Here is a 16,673-nt window from a genome sequence, read left to right on the forward strand (position 1 = left end):
CTAACTGTACTCTAATGAAATTAAATATATTTTCTGTGAATATTATTACTGAACGTATCAGTGTTTAACAGGTTCCAAACAATTGTTTAAGTGGTGAGCATACAGTGACATAACTTTAATACACTGTTTGTGATATACTTTGTGAGCCATTCATATTTTTCATCTTCAAATGTCATTTTGATTACCTAAAATATGCCCTTCCTTCCTTTTGAAGACATGCTGTATTTGGGGCCACAGTCCCTAAAGATGCCAGTCCATAATCCCCAGCTATGAGTGTCAAATCTGGAGCGGGATAAATAAGTAAAATGACGCTGAAATATTTAGGAGATTCAGGGGACTCAGTAGCTTTGTGAACTGTCGTCCAGTGAGCCAGGTATGAGCGACAGGGGATGCGATGTGGAAAAAGAGAAAGGGATCGAGGTGTGAGTTGAAATTCCCTTCAGATTCATTTTGGTTCCTTGGGGAGACAATCCAACTGGAAAAACACTTCAAAGCTCATTCTCTGCCTATTTCCTAAACCTAACCCTATTCCGCAGTGATCTCAAAGAAGAGCAATCTCCAACTGTATCTTGATGTAAACAAACATTTACTTGCGTGATAGGTCGTTGGTTTAATCTTGTATGTCCTTTGTCACGAATATGTGATGTTGGGATGATATACATGATGTTTATCCAAGAGGTAAAGAATAGACTGAAATAGTGCAGAATAAAACATTTAAATAAAAGTCTGAAATTGGTTGCATGTCCTTGGTGCATATCTTTCATGTTCAATGCCGTGCCACCGTTCCAATCATATTATAAGGGCTGTAAGATATTCATGGCTTTGGATATTTAAAAAAATCCCACAAACTCCATGCGCACAGAAGCAGCATGTTGGGCATTTCTAAACTAAGATCATAAAGAACATGAGCAAAATATAGTACTTGTTTCCTAGCTTTCAGCCAGTGATGAAAGAATAATATCGACAAGACCACTGTCACTTCTCACAAGACGAGAGTCTTATCTGGAACCAGTACATTGAGAATGGAAGCTTTGATCCCTCTGGTCCTGAAGAATTGTTGACCTCCCGGTCGAGGCTGAGGGAAGGAGCGGATGGAATCAGACACGGGCTAGGAGGAAGAAGAAAATAAGAAGTGAGGATTACTGGATGGCATTGAATGGCTTTGGACAAGGAGTGAGGAATTAAAGATAACAATGGACTGGGTTATTTGGTGTTATCAGCAGGTGAGTGGCGGGTAGACTCACACACTGTACAAAAGAGGCAGCCCCTGTCACTCAGAGAGAGAGATGAGAGAGAGAGAGAGAAAGAGAGAGAGAGAGAGAGAGAGAGAGAGCGCTCTGGGAACACACTCCCCACAACACCCTTTCATACAATTCCCCTGCAATTTGTTTTATCTCTGAGGAAGGGTTCAGCCTCAGGAGTGATACCTGAGGAAAGCAGGCAGCCTCAGGAGTGATACCTGTAGAAAGCAGGCAGCCTCAGGAGTGATACCTGTAGAAAGCAGGCAGCCTCAGGAGTGATACCTGTAGAAAGCAGGCAGCCTCAGGAGTGATACCTGGAGAAAGCAGGCAGAGTGTGTCATTTAATATGCTATTAGCATGTCGCAAACTACAATGTAATTGTCTTGGACTAAGGATTTGCACAACATTTATTTCTCATGAATTGGTTATGAATCATGTATTTGCTGAAACATTCACTGAGACTTTTTATAGAACCGTTTTGCTACCATTATTTACTGGCGTCGTGCCAAACTGCATCTCTGTCCGTTATGCAAATAAGTACATGAATATGCATTTCCAAGATGAACATTCTAAAACGGGAGATTTAGTGAATGAGATTAAGCATTAGAACATTTTGCAGATATTGTAAGCTATCCTTTACAAGTAGCAAGCACCACTTACTAGCATCTTGTAATCTTCAAGCAGAGTACCCACTGGGCAAAAACTGGTTGAATCAATGCTGTTTCTGCATCATTTCAACACCAACAAATCTATGTGATGACATTGAATCAATGTGGCAAACTGATTGGATTTGCAAAAAAAAATCATCAACGTAAGGCCATTTAGTCTCTTTTTCAGCTAACTTTGAACCTAAATCCAATAAATGTTTTGGTTGATTTCATGTTCAATCAAATGTCAATCAAAACCACACATTGAACTGACATCTGTGCCCAGTGGGTAATGACTGAGACAAACTTAGGCATGTGCATTGTACTCTGTGGTAGTCTAGTACAACTCTTTCCATGCTCCATGCTTATAATCTCATTGTATGTGTCCATATTAGGACAGCATCAGACAACATAGCACTATACAACATAGCACTGACCTCAGTAAATACACTCACACGGTAGATGGAAACACAGTTTTACCTTTTAGCATCTATAGGTTGTCTTCGCATATTTTCCACACTAAAATGCATTGCAAATGTTATGAATAGATATTCAAAGATGTTTGATATTCATACTGCTCATGGTTTTATATTACCCAGCCAGTTCTACGGAGCCTTTGTAGTCATCATGGAATGCCTCTGCTTCAGAAGAGGACATTGTAGTCATTGCGGTATACCTCTGTTTCAGAAGAGGCCATTGTAGTCATCAGGGAGTGCTTCTTGCCATTGTAGTCATCACAGCATGCCTCTGCTTCAGAAGAGGCCACTGTAGTCATCACAGCATGCCTCTGCTTCAGAAGAGGCCACTGTAGCCATCACAGCATGCCTCTGCTTCAGAAGAGACCATTGTAGTCATCACAGCATGCCTCTGCTTCAGAAGAGGCCATTGTAGTCATCACGGTATGCCTCTGCTTCAGAAGAGACCATTGTAGTAATCACAGCATTCCTCTGCTTCAGAAGAGGTCGTTGTAGTCATCAGGGCGTGCTTCTGCTTCAGAATAGGCCATTGTAGTCATCACAGCATGCACCTGCTTGATAAGAGGACATTGTAGTCATCACGGCATGCTTCTCCTTCAGAATAGGCCATTGCAGTCATCATGGCATGCCTCTACTTCAGAAGAGGCTATTGTAGTAATCACAGCATTCCTCTGCTTTAGAAAAGGCCGTTGTAGTCATCAGGGCGTGCTTCTGCTTCAGAATAGGCCATTGTAGTCATCACAGCATGCACCTGCTTCATAAGAGGACGTTGTAGTCATCACGGCATGCTTCTCCTTCAGAATAGGCCATTGCAGTCATCATGGCATGCCATTGCTTCAGAAGAGGCCATTGTAGTCATCACGGCATGCATCTGCTTCAGAAGAGGACATTGTAGTCATCACGGCCAGCCTTTGCTTCAGAAGAGGCCATTGTACTCTTTATGTCATGCATCTGCTCAGAAGAGTCCATTGTAGTCACCCTGTCATGGCTCTGCTTCAGAAAAGGCCATTGTAGTCATCACTATATCCCTCTCCTTAAGAATAGGCCATTGTAGTCATCACTATATCCCTCTCCTTAAGAATAGGCCATTGTAGTCATCACGACATGCCTGCTTCAGAAGAGTTGATTTTAGTCTTCACGGCATGCCTATGCTTTTGAAGAGGCCATTGTAGTAATCAAGGCATGCTTCTGCTTCAGAAGAGGCCATTGTAGTCATCACGGAATGCCTCTGCCTTCTGCTTCAGAAGAGGCCATTGTAGTCATCATGGCACGCATCTGCTCAGAAGAGGCCATTGTAGTTATCTTGTCATGCCTCTGCTTCAGAAGATGCTATTCTAGTCATCACTATTAACCTCTGCTTCAGAATAGTCCATTGTAGTCATCATGGCATGCCACTGCTTCAAAAGAAGCCATTGTAGTCATCACCTCATTCCTCTGCTTCAAATGAGGCCATTAACAATTCAGGGGCCAGTCTTTGCACGGCCAGATAAAAAACGTACCCTATTTAAACTGGTTACTACTCTTGCCCAGAAACAAGAATATGCATATAATTAGTAGATTTGGAAAGAAAACACTCTAAAGTTTCTAAAACTGTTTGAATGGTGTCTGTGAGTATAACAGAACTCATATGGCAGGCCAAAACCTGAGAAGATTCCATACAGGAAGTGCCCTGTCTGACAATTTGTTGTCCTTCTGTTGCATCTCTATCGAAAATACAGCATCTGTGCTGTAACGTGACATTTTCTAAGGCTTCCATTGGCTCTCTAAAGCCACCAGAAAGTGGAATGGGGTGTCTGCTGTCTCTGGGCAAAGAACAGCAGCAGAGTTTGTGAGTGGTCAGCCTGGGGACAGTGAGACTGAGATGTGCTTTCACGAGAACTCTCCATTTTTTTCATTAAGCCTTTGAATGAATACAACATTGCCCGGTTGGAATACTATCGCTGTTTTACGAGAAAAATCGCATACAAATTGATTTTAAACAGCGTTTGACATGCTTCTAAGTACGGGAATGGAATATTTTGAATTCTTTTGTCACGAAATGCGCTCGGGCGTCACCCTTCGGATAGTGACCTGAACGCACGAACAAAACGGAGCTATTTCAATATAACTATGGATTATTTGGAACCAAAACAACATTTGTTGTTGAAGTAGAAATCCTGGGAGTGCATTCTGACGAAGAATAGCAAAGGTAATCCAATTTTTCTAATAGTAATTCTGAGTTTAGTGAGCCCCAAACTTGGTGGGTGTCAAAATAGCTAGCCGTGATGTCCGAGCTATGTACCCAGAATATTGCAAAATGTGCTTTCGCCGAAAAGCTATTTTAAAATCTGACACCGCGATTGCATAAAGGAGTTCTGTATCTATAATTCTTAAAATAATTGTTATGTATTTTGTCAACGTTTATCATGAGTAATTTAGTAAATTCACCGGAAGTTTTCGGTGGGTATGCTAGTTCTGAACATCACATGCTAATGTAAAAAGCTGTTTTTTGATATAAATATGAACTTGATTGAACAAAACATGCATGTATTGTATAACATAATGTCCTAGGAGTGTCATCTGATGAAGATCATCAAAGGTTAGTGCTGCATGTAGCTGTGGTTTGGGTTTATGTGACATATATGCTTGCTAGGAAAATGGCAGTGTGATTATTTGTGTCTATGTACTCTCCTAAGATAATCTAATGTTTTGCTTTCGCTGTAAAGCCTTTTTGAAATTGGACAATGTGCTTAGATTAACGAGAGTCTTGTCTTTAAAATGGTGTAAAATAGTAATATGTTTGAGAAATTGAAGTTATAGCATTTTTGAGGTATTTGTATTTTGCGCCACGCGATTCCACTGGCTGTTGACTAGGCTGGGACAAAAGTAAACATCTCGAGACCTATGACAATCATGTCATGTCCGACCCAGACCTGTAACATTATTTAGCATTCACGCTCGGGTCCCGGGTCGTGTCTCGGGTATTCGGGTACAGGTGGATCCATTTAGAACTCTAATCAGTACTTCTTTGCTGCACATTTATTTTGCTGTTTAGTCCCATGATTTACTTGAGTTCATATGAGCTTATTATGTAGAGAAGCCCAGGTTAAAACCAAGGTATCCTTTGCTGGGTATTTACTATACCCACAGTTAAAAGTAGCTATCTGCTCTTTATGATTGTGGAGGGAGGTGAAATTAACCAAAGCATCCCACAGCCCATGCCTGGGTGCTTTTTCTGGAAGCCTACGCACCCGTAATTGTCTCCCGTCGAGGCCGTAGCACTCACCACCACCACCGCAGCAAATTATTGTGACCAGAGAGCCAGGGAGACAATGCGAGAGATGCGGGAGAGCTATCGCTCAGTCCCCCAAATCGACCTAACTTCCCAGGAAGAATAATGAGAAGATGAAGGGTTCTATACGGCGGCAGATGTCTACGTGAACTGGATCCATCCTACAGGGTGGGCACACAACCTCATTCAAGGGCCGGGGACAGAGTGAGAGGGTATGCAGGGAGACATCAGAGGAAGTCCAGCGTGGGTGAAATAGATGAGATACAGCATACATAACACAACTGTGGATAGATGAAGATAAGATACAACTAAGGGGCCAGGGTTCCGTTCTAGGAGCACGGTTTGGACTGCTCCTAAAGTTTTGCTTCAGTACTGCAGTTTATCTGATGCCAGGCCCAGAAATACAATTTCCATAGATGGCCACATAAAGAAGTCAGATTAGAACATTTCTAATAAAACACTTTAGTCATCACCTTTGTGCACTAAATATCCATTGAGTTATTCAAATATTTGTTGCTGAGGTCATTTTTTCACCCATCACACACAGATATTAACATTTTATATTCATCCAATGTCTGCCATGTTTTTGGAAGACGTGATGACGTCGTCACTGCTCCATCCGCTCCATGTGCACACTGAGTGCTAGTGCGCATGTGATGTTCGTCTGTATAAACCGGATGCAACACGGACATTGACGGTCCATGAATCGGTGTAAGAGAACATGAGTAAATTACCTTAAAAACAACGGTTGGACATCATGGGCGCAGTCTCCAGTTCTTATTATACCTCACTGGATATAACACATAACACAATTGTGGATAGATTAAGTGCATGAGACCATATGATACCTGACCAAGCTGAAATTGTTTTTCTGATTTACAATGAAGGATTCCTTTAACAGATTCCAGGTTTCCCTTGTCTAGCTGTAGAGAAGAGAGAGCAATCAGTTGTAAAGGCTTTAAGTGTTGTGGTGTAAGGATGCCAACCCTGAGGTAAAGGTAAAACTACAAGCAGCTTCCAAGTGAGGGGATGAAAATCTTCCGTAGACATGGGGGTAGCAGGTACACGTCGTGCTACAAATCAGCTCAACAGAGTGATGAAAAAAAGAGGGGAAAATATGCTAAACTCTTCCCATCCATATTCCCACTAAGCTCCATTGTAAGATAAGCGCTTCTTTCTCTGAAATGAGTGCAACGCTACTGCCTTTTTGAAGTCCTGAGTAGTGGAAAGCCACTGCCTTTTTGAAGTCCTGAGTAGTGAAAAGCCACTGCCTTTTTGAAGTCCTGAGTAGTGAAAAGCCACTGCCTTTTTGAAGTCCTGGGTAGTGGAAAGCCATTGCCTTGTTGAAGTCCTGGGTAGTGGAAAGCCACTGTCATTTTGAAGTCCTGGGTAATGGAAAGCCACTCTCTTTTTGAAGTCCTGTGTAGTGGAAAGCCACTGTCATTTCGAAGTCCTGGGTAGTGAAAACCCACTGTCTTTTTAAAGTTCTGGGTAATGGAAAGCCGCTGTCTTATTTAAGTCCTGAGTAATGGAAAGCCACTGCCTTTTTGAAGTCCTAGGTAGAGGAAAGCCACAGTCTTTTTGAAGTCCTGGGTTGTGGAAACACACTGTCTTTTTGAAGTCCTGGATAGAGAAAACTCACAGTTTTTTTGAAGTACTGGGTAATGGGAAGCCACTGTCTTTTTTAAGTCCTGGGTAATGGAAAGCCACTATCTTTTTGAAGTCCTGGGTTGTGGAAACACACTGTCTTTTTGAAGTCCTGGATAGAGAAAACTCATTGTTTTTTTGAAGTACTGGGTAATGGAAAGCCACTGTCTTTTTTAAGTTCTGGGTAATGGAAAGCCACTGTCTTTTCAAAGTCCTGGGTAGTGGAAAGCCACAGTCTTTTTGAAGTTCTGGGTAGCGGAAACACATTGTCTTTTTGAAGTCCTGAGTAGCGGAAAGCGTGTAAAGAAGAAGGGGGAAAAAACATTAAAGGGTTCTTTACGTCATCAATGTGAAAATAAGAGAATAATGGTGTACGAAAAAACCTATTAATCTATTATGCAAAACCAGATCAGGCATTGTTGCTCTTAAGAGAGAACATTTGGAGGTAAATTAGATGCCTGAAACAACGAAGGGAGATGAATACTACAGTATTCTACATATCTACTGTGTTCAGTTATATCAAGTACAATCTTCGCACCTAAGAAGAAAGCTCTTTGGCCTTGTGTTGTCCTCCCGTCATTATTACTATCATAACTTAGGTGTCAAATAGGTATATTTTTACTCTGTTATCTCAGCAGAGAGCATGCTAAAGGTCTGACTGATCACATACATTATGGTCCCTCACCCGCTCTTTCCTCTCTGTGTTTGTCAGTTTTTAACGACAAACACTGCAGGGTCTGTTTCTTTTCTACCACGTTTGGCTCCAAATGTTGTGCTTGCCTGCCACCATGTGGATGTCACTTGTCATAATCACCGGATTCCTTTCTCACACTGTGATACTAATAGATGTAGGATGAGGGGGATGTGTTGTTGGTCCAATACATCTATTTTACTTCTGACCTTCGTCTCGACTTCTCCTATCCCTACATTGACCCAAACTCTAACCTAAGCCAAACGGTATCCCCCCAGTAAGCCTTAAAACATAAGGGGTGCTTGAATGGATTCTATCAGTCCCCCAAATGCTTTCCCCACGTTGCGAGTAACATTAGAATAAAATTCCGGGTTACTTCATTTGTTTTCCCTTCTGCTGTAAACATAAATCACTTTGAGCCTAGCTCAGTCTCATATAAATGTCAAGATAGCCAAGGAAACTCATAAACCCATAATTTGATCTTTATTCATCTGGGACAGCCAATGAATAAAGGCCCACCTAGTAAATCATAATTTCCCCCCTTTATGTCAACAGCGTACTGAGCAGAGAGAGTGTTCTCCACCGTGCGCCCCTGCTTTTTCATCACAAAGCCTCAGCGGTTTTAATGATAGTCATTTAGCATCTCTGCATTTGATCAGCAACATGTGTGTGTTTGGCATTACAGCATTTATTTCTCATTTAGGACATTTACAAATGGCTGTGTTTATATGTGGAGAGAGTGTACATCTATATGTGAAGGAATAAAACAGACAAAATGGACACTACAGTTTCCATACACATGAGAGGATGGTGGTAATGGAGGATCCAATGCTAATTAAAGATGACTTGAAAGCCATCGCCCAAACTCAATAATGTGTTATTGGAAAGTAGAAACGTACAATATCAAGACATTCCGTGTCCCTAAGTCCATAGCTGTGGGTTGTGTGTGAAACTGGTCTCTCTCTCTCTATCTCTCTCGCTCTCTCTCCCTCTCTCTCTCCCTCTCTCTCTCTCCCTCCCTCCCATGTTCATCCCCTCCTCCAGACTGCATCTACAGACAGTTCTGCTTTTGGGTGTTTTAGAATACCACATTATCATGGATCCCCGAGTGTTTCACCTCTCTGGCAGAACTGACTGGCATTTCCCTTTGGCATTTTTCTGCCCTTCCTGCCAAGCGCTCAAAGGCAATATGATCTGGCCTTAAGGCGGCTTCTCTGAAATAAGGAGGGGGGGCGAAGCATTCAGACTTCAGCTATTATCTCAGAGCACGAAAATATCAGGATTGTAATGTATACAGGGTACGAAACAGATGTCATAAGCAAGATAGAACTCAATTTGCATCTAAAAAGGAAATCATTTTTTGCTTGGGTGGTGGCGGTGGGGGACGTTTCTCCTCTCCATGTTAAACATCCTGTGAATAAGACCCAAATGGAGAGATTTTTTTTCTCCCATTTTCCAGCTGGAGACCCTAAAGAGATCGCTCATGAATAAGGAGTGGATCTGTGCTCCTCTGCAAAGTGGCTTGCTTGTAAACAGATGCACCACTTTAGGTGCCTTGGCCGAGGAACAGCCAAACAAGAAGTAACGTCTCTTCGGGCTTTGAGACTCTCTCTATCTATAACTGCCCAACACGGATTCCCAGAATAATGCTGAACAGTGTGTTTGGGCTAGACAGTTTCCTCAGAGACCCAAAACTACATTGTTATACTGCCACCTTGTGTCACAAAGAGAACTGCCATAAAAACGGCAGACACAATGTGGATGTCTTTGATGGTGGACTGGGAGTTACTACTGTATGTTGAAAGGTCATCTTGCTTTGCAGACATTTTAGAATGTTTTTAATCCTGTTTGAAGTGGAAGTCAATCCTTTAGAAACTGCTATAAGTGTAAATTAGCTTCTAACTGTCCGTCATAATTGTCCTTAAGACTAGTGTGTTCTGTCCACATAAAATACACCCCAAAACTCTAGAAATTAGGATTCTGTACAAAGAAGCATATCTATTTTATATGCCTTATTAGCATGCAGGCATCCTGAGTGACAGAAATATGGTTCTGACCCCAGTATTTTCTCTGTGCATTTTTTATTTTGGATTTACTGCATATATTGTAGGCACGTCAAAATGACTGTGGGGGTAGAGACTGGTTGTGGATAAAACCTTTCATTGGAAAGTGGTTCCAACCCTCCATGAGCATTGCATTTTAATGTCAATTTATTTGCAAATTACTCCAGCTGTGTCAGTGTTTTGGAACTAAACACGCCTTTGACAAACATTTAAATTGCATTATTTATTGTGGTGTGTACATTACAGAACCCACTATAGCAAAAGCACAAGTCTCTTGGGTTTGTCAGTGCTGGAAGGAATAAATAATTATATTCTGGCTGACTTGTTCATTGTTTTGTATGCAGAGAAAGTGTCTCATGTGTAATTGTTGCATGGACAATGTCAGTTGTCAAGAATATTGTGATTTAAGCAGAGCAGGAACAAAGAACAAATAATGAAAAGAGTGGAAAAAATTGGGGGGCACTGTGTATATAAATTGGCTGTTGTTACTCCTGACTTTGCCTGTAAAAAAACGTTTTTTTAAACTCTACACCGTCTCTAGAGTATACTTTGATTACCTTGTTGCTATGGTACTTCTAATATAATGTATTGCACGTTTATTGTACAACCACTTACTATGTTTTGTTCAATGTTAATGGAATTTAGAGCATTGTAATTGGAGGGCTACAAATGTTGTTGTGTACTTGTACGTTTGAGGTTATGTGTTAATTGCATGTTTGTGTTATGAGGAGTGGTTGTCTCTATGGAGGAGTGGTTGTCTCTATGGAGGAGTGGTTGTCTCTATGGAGGAGTGGTTGATTGCTATGATGGATATTTCAAGAGGAAAAAAGAGAACTGCCATCCACCATAGACTTAGCCTACCTCGTCTCAACTTTTTCATGACTAAAAAGACAAGAATGTCAAGTTAATATATTGCTCTATTACCAGAGGTATGACAATAGAGTGAATGTTTTATGGTGATTGTCGACCAATCGGTAGGCCTGGTGATGCTGTGCCCTCAAGTGGTGGTGAGGCGAATTTCTGCAAGTGTCAAAAGAGGAAATGGTGTTGCTAGGAGGGGTTTCCAGACGGATAGTTATAATGAGCAGGACTTCTATTACATGAGTGGCAGTGGTTAGAATCTAATCACCTTTTTTGGTTTTAACATGTTGTTTTCCAACATTACCCTAACACTAACCCTAAATATTAGACGTTTGGCAGTGGCGACCGGTCATCTCTGCTCCACCTGCTTTGAGCCCCACATTTCTAACAATAAATAAATAATAATCATAATAATTTGGGGTTGGGTTGCCTCATTTTCTTGTTATTTTGACATTAATACGTGTCACATATCAGTTTGCAAACAATGTAAAAATATATATATATATATATATATATATATATATATATATATATATATATATATATATATATATATATATACAGTGGGGGAAAAAAGTATTTAGTCAGCCACCAATTGTGCAAGTTCTCCCACTTAAAAAGATGAGAGAGGCCTGTAATTTTCATCATATGTACACGTCAACAATGACAGACAAAATGAGAAAAAGAAATCCAGAAAATCACATTGTAGGATTTTTAATGAATTTATTTGCAAATTATGGTGGAAAATAAGTATTTGGTCAATAACAAAAGTTTATCTCAATACTTTGTTATATACCCTTTGTTGGCAATGACACAGGTCAAATGTTTTCTGTAAGTCTTCACAAGGTTTTCACACACTGTTGCTGGTATTTTGGCCCATTCCTCAATGCAGATCTCCTCTAGAGCAGTGATGTTTTGGGGCTGTCGCTGGGCAACACGGACTTTCAACTCCCTCCAAAGATTTTCTATGGGGTTGAGATCTGGAGACTGGCTAGGCCACTCCAGGACCTTGAAATGCTTCTTACGAAGCCACTCCTTCGTTGCCCGGGCGGTGTGTTTGGAATCATTGTCATGCTGAAAGACCCAGCCACGTTTCATCTTCAATGCCCTTGCTGATGGAAGGAGGTTTTCACTCAAAATCTCACGATACATGGCCCCATTCATTCTTTCCTTTACACGGATCAGTCGTCCTGGTCCCTTTGCAGAAAAACAGCCCCAAAGCATGATGTTTCCACCCCCATGCTTCACAGTAGGTATGGTGTTCTTTGGATGAAACTCAGCATTCTTTGTCCTCCAAACACGACGAGTTGAGTTTTTACCAAAAGGTTCTATTTTGGTTTCATCTGACCATATGACATTCTCCCAATCCTCTTCTGGATCATCCAAATGCTCTCTAGCAAACTTCAGACGGGCCTGGACATGTACTGGCTTAAGCAGGGGGACACGTCTGGCACTGCAGGATTTGAGTCCCTGGCGGCGTAGTGTGTTACTGATGGTAGGCTTTGTTACTTTGGTCCCAGCTTTCTGCAGGTCATTCACTAGGTCCCCCCGTGTGGTTCTGGGATTTTTGCTCACCGTTCTTGTGATCATTTTGACCCCACGGGGTGAGATCTTGCGTGGAGCCCCAGATCGAGGGAGATTATCAGTGTCTTCCATTTCCTAATAATTGCTCCCACAGTTGATTTCTTCAAACCAAGCTGCTTACCTACTGCAGATTCAGTCTTCCCAGCCTGGTGCAGGTCTACAATTTTGTTTCTGGTGTCCTTTGACAGCTCTTTGGTCTTGGCCATAGTGGAGTTTGGAGTGTGACTGTTTGAGGTTGTGGACAGGTGTCTTTTATACTGATAACAAGTTCAAACAGGTGCCATTAATACAGGTAACAAGTGGAGGACAGAGGAGCCTCTTAAAGAAGAAGTTACAGGTCTGTGAGAGCCAGAAATATTGCTTGTTTGTAGGTGACCAAATACTTATTTTCCACCATATTTTGCAAATAAATTCATAAAAAATCCTACAATGTGATTTTCTGGATTTTTTTCCGTCATTTTGTCTGTCATTGTTGACGTGTACATATGATGAAAATTACAGGCCTCTCTCATCTTTTTAAGTGGGAGAACTTGCACAATTGGTGGCTGACTAAATACTTTTCCCCCCCACTGTATATATATATATATATATATATATATATATATATATATATATATATATATATATATATCATTGAGTTAATAAAGCCGCAAACAAAAATTGTCTCTTTTTGGTTTTCTTGAATAAGGCAGCTCAAAAATCCAGGTGTTTCAGCCTAGCTCAGTGCTTTCTGTGGTGGTGGGGCAAGCCAGCAGAAAATACGGGGCATTGCACTGTGATTGGCTCAGTGTTCTGTCACTAATGGGGATACTACGTCACTACCAAGTCTAAGAGTAGAGCTATAAAATTCTAGCCCCTTGGGTGCTGCCATAGTTATATTAGAATTGCCCATCCAAGAAGGCTCAAGGTCATTGGCCACAGATAAAAGGACATCAAATCATGTTATATCTACAGTAGCTTTAATTGGACTGATCATGTCAACATCATACTTTCAAAATCTTAGCTTGCAGTCATCATCATGAATCAATTCGACAATCTACTGGCAAATCCTTTTTAATCCTTATCATATGAAGAGAAATCATGAAGAGACATTATAGATAAAACGTATCAGTGCTCATCGGCCATTGGACATAAGCAAATTCAACAATTAGTGATTTGGGAGGAATCAGTGGCTAACTGCAAGTATTGTAAAGCAATCATTAGCCTGCTATATAGTGGAGTGCTTGTGTGGTCCCAAGTCAAAGATTAAAACAACTGTTAACTCGGAACTGCAAAATCTGACTTTAGTGATTTCAAGACACCTGAGAACTTGGAAAAATGAGCTACAACTAGGAAAATGCGTTTTGAACTATGACCTGAAGATTTCTGACGTCACCATGATTCAACCTTTTTAGTTTGATTTTCCAGTTGTCAAGAAAGCACCATAAATCCAGAGAATGCAAGACTGCTAACAAAGTTTGATGACATAATTTGCCCATGATGGACAGCCTAGCCACCTTCCTGTTCAAGTGAGCACAGCACAACAAGGTGAGTCCAAAAATGTATTGTATGCTGCTGCATAAATTATGTAATATGCCAGGGACGTATGTATACTGTAGTTAAGAAAGTAATAGTAAGTGTATGTTGTGTAGTAAGCTGTTAGTAGCCAATGTGCCTCACACTAATAATTTGGTCTATTTTCACCTCTTAATGGTGCCTACTGTTCTGACTTGGTGGTGCATATGTAGCCTATAACCTGTTTTTGAGAAATGTAATCATCGAATATTGTAAGAGCTTTCATTGTCCGCCCCTTTATTTATCTTATGGTTCTGACTTGGTGTACAGGGAGAACACTGTAAGAACGGCCCATGTTCTGAATTCTGTCGCTGTACATTTCAAAAGTGCTGACAAAATAGTTATATTAACTACGTCTATCCTGGCACACTCATTAATGTATCCCACATTAATTTTATTTTGCCCCACCAAGATTTACATGCTAAAATTGCCAGTGAAATTTTGTGATTCAAATCATATGAGAGTTGCTAAGCCTGTTGGAATTCGGACAATGTGAGCATTTGTTGTGAAATAGTTGTCTAATTTCGCCTGCAGTTGTCTTGAAAAAATATATAACTCTGATATGGATGTCAAGGCAATATACCCATTTTACATTTCGTCTCTCTGGACCACACCCGGGGTAAAGCCTAAATATGAGCCATGAGGGCAGATACAAAAGGTGTATGTTAAAACCTCTTACATCTAGACGTTCCGCTAGCGGAACACCTGCTCCAATATCCAATGATAGGCGTGGCGCGAATTACAAATTCCTCAAAAATACAAAAACTTCAATTTTTCAAACATATGACTATTTTACAGAATTTTAAAGAAAAGACTCTCCTTTATCTAACCACACTGTCCGATTTCAAAAAGACTTTACAGCGAAAGCAAAACATTAGATTATGTCAGCAGAGTACCCAGCCAGAAATAATCAGACACCCATTTTTCAAGCTAACATATAATGTCACAAAAAACAAAACCACAGCTAAATGCAGCACTAACCTTTGATGATCGTCATCAGATGACACGCCTAGGACATTATGTTATACAATACATGCATGTTTTGTTCAATCAAGTTCATATTTATATCAAAAACCAGCTTTTTACATTAGCATGTGACGTTCAGAACTAGCATTCCCACCGAACACTTCCGGTGAATTTACTAAATTACTCACGATAAACGTTCACAAAAAACATAACAATTATTTTAAGAATTATAGATACAGAACTCCTTTGTGCAATCGAGGTGTCCGATTTTAAAATAGCTTTTCGGTGAAAGCACATTTTGCAATATTCTGAGTAGATAGCCCAGCCATCACAGCTAGCTATTTAGACACCCACCAAGTTTAGCCCTGACCAAACTCCGATTTACTATTACAAAAGTTTGATTACCTTTGGTGTTCTTCGTCAGAATGCACTCCCAGGACTGCTACTTCAATAACAACTGTTGGTTTGGTTCAAAATAATCCATAGTTATATCCAAATAGCGGCGTTTTGTTTGTGCGTTCAAGACACTATCCGAATGGTAAAGAAGGGTGACGAGCACGACGCATTTCGTGACCAAAAAATTCGAAATATTCCATTACCGTACTTCGAAGCATGTCAACCTCTGTTTAAAATCAATTTTTATGCCATTTTTCTCGTAAAAAAGCGATAATATTCCGACCGGGAAAGCGTGTTTACATACAAAGATAGAAAAAATAAAAGCATGGGATCCCCTCGTGCACGAGCCTGAGTCTCATAGTACTGTGACCGGCCACTATCCAAACGCGCTAATGTGTTTCAGCCAGGGCCTGCCTCGATATCATTCAACTTTTTGCCGCCTTCTGAGAGCCCATGGGAGCCGTAGGAAGTGTCACGTAACAGCAGAGATCCCCTGTATTGGATAGAGATAATCAAGAAGGCCAAGAAATTGTCAGACAGGGTACTTCCTGTACAGAATCTTCTCAGGTTTTGGCCTGCCAAATGAGTTCTGTTATACTCACAGACACCATTCAAACAGTTTTAGAAACTTTGGAGTGTTTTCTATACAAAGCTAATAATTATATGCATATTCTAGTTTCTGGGCAGGAGTAATAATCAGATTAAATCGGGTACGTTTTTTATCCGGCCGTGAAAATACTGCCCCCTAGCCATAACAGGTTTTAAATATGTCGTGCAGTAAGGTATGAGAAGCTGTGGTATATTGTGAGTAAAACACGGCTAACGGATGGTCTTTATACCCTGTTTGTCCCTTTAGAGTCAATTAATGAGGGCTAAAATAATCTCTTTCTTTGTTGATCTGCAGGAACAGATGTTTCTCTCACATCAAGGAACTCTGAAATTTTGAGGTGCACGAGCGAAAAGCAAAGTGTGTCTTTTCCCTGAATGTACATACTGTATGTCATTCAATGTGAAGGACAAGCTGGCAACAAGGAAAGCAGGCGGGATTGAATTCCATCTCTGCCCCTCTGAGTGTGTCTCTGTGGATTCGGTGTTATGGGTCTCAATCCATCTGCGTTACCGTTTCACCGGGCCCAAATCCCACCGCTGCCACTCCTCATCACAGCACCGAGCTGGGATCAAACAGGACTCATCAGGGTGACATAACTGGCAGACCACAGGGTTACATTCACAAACGCTTTTAAGTGAACAAGGAAAATCAAATGTGAGGTCTGGG

Source organism: Salmo salar, chromosome 05 (genome assembly GCF_965601325.2).
Source record: "Salmo salar chromosome 05, fSalSal1, whole genome shotgun sequence".
NCBI classification, from domain to species: domain Eukaryota; kingdom Metazoa; phylum Chordata; class Actinopteri; order Salmoniformes; family Salmonidae; genus Salmo; species Salmo salar.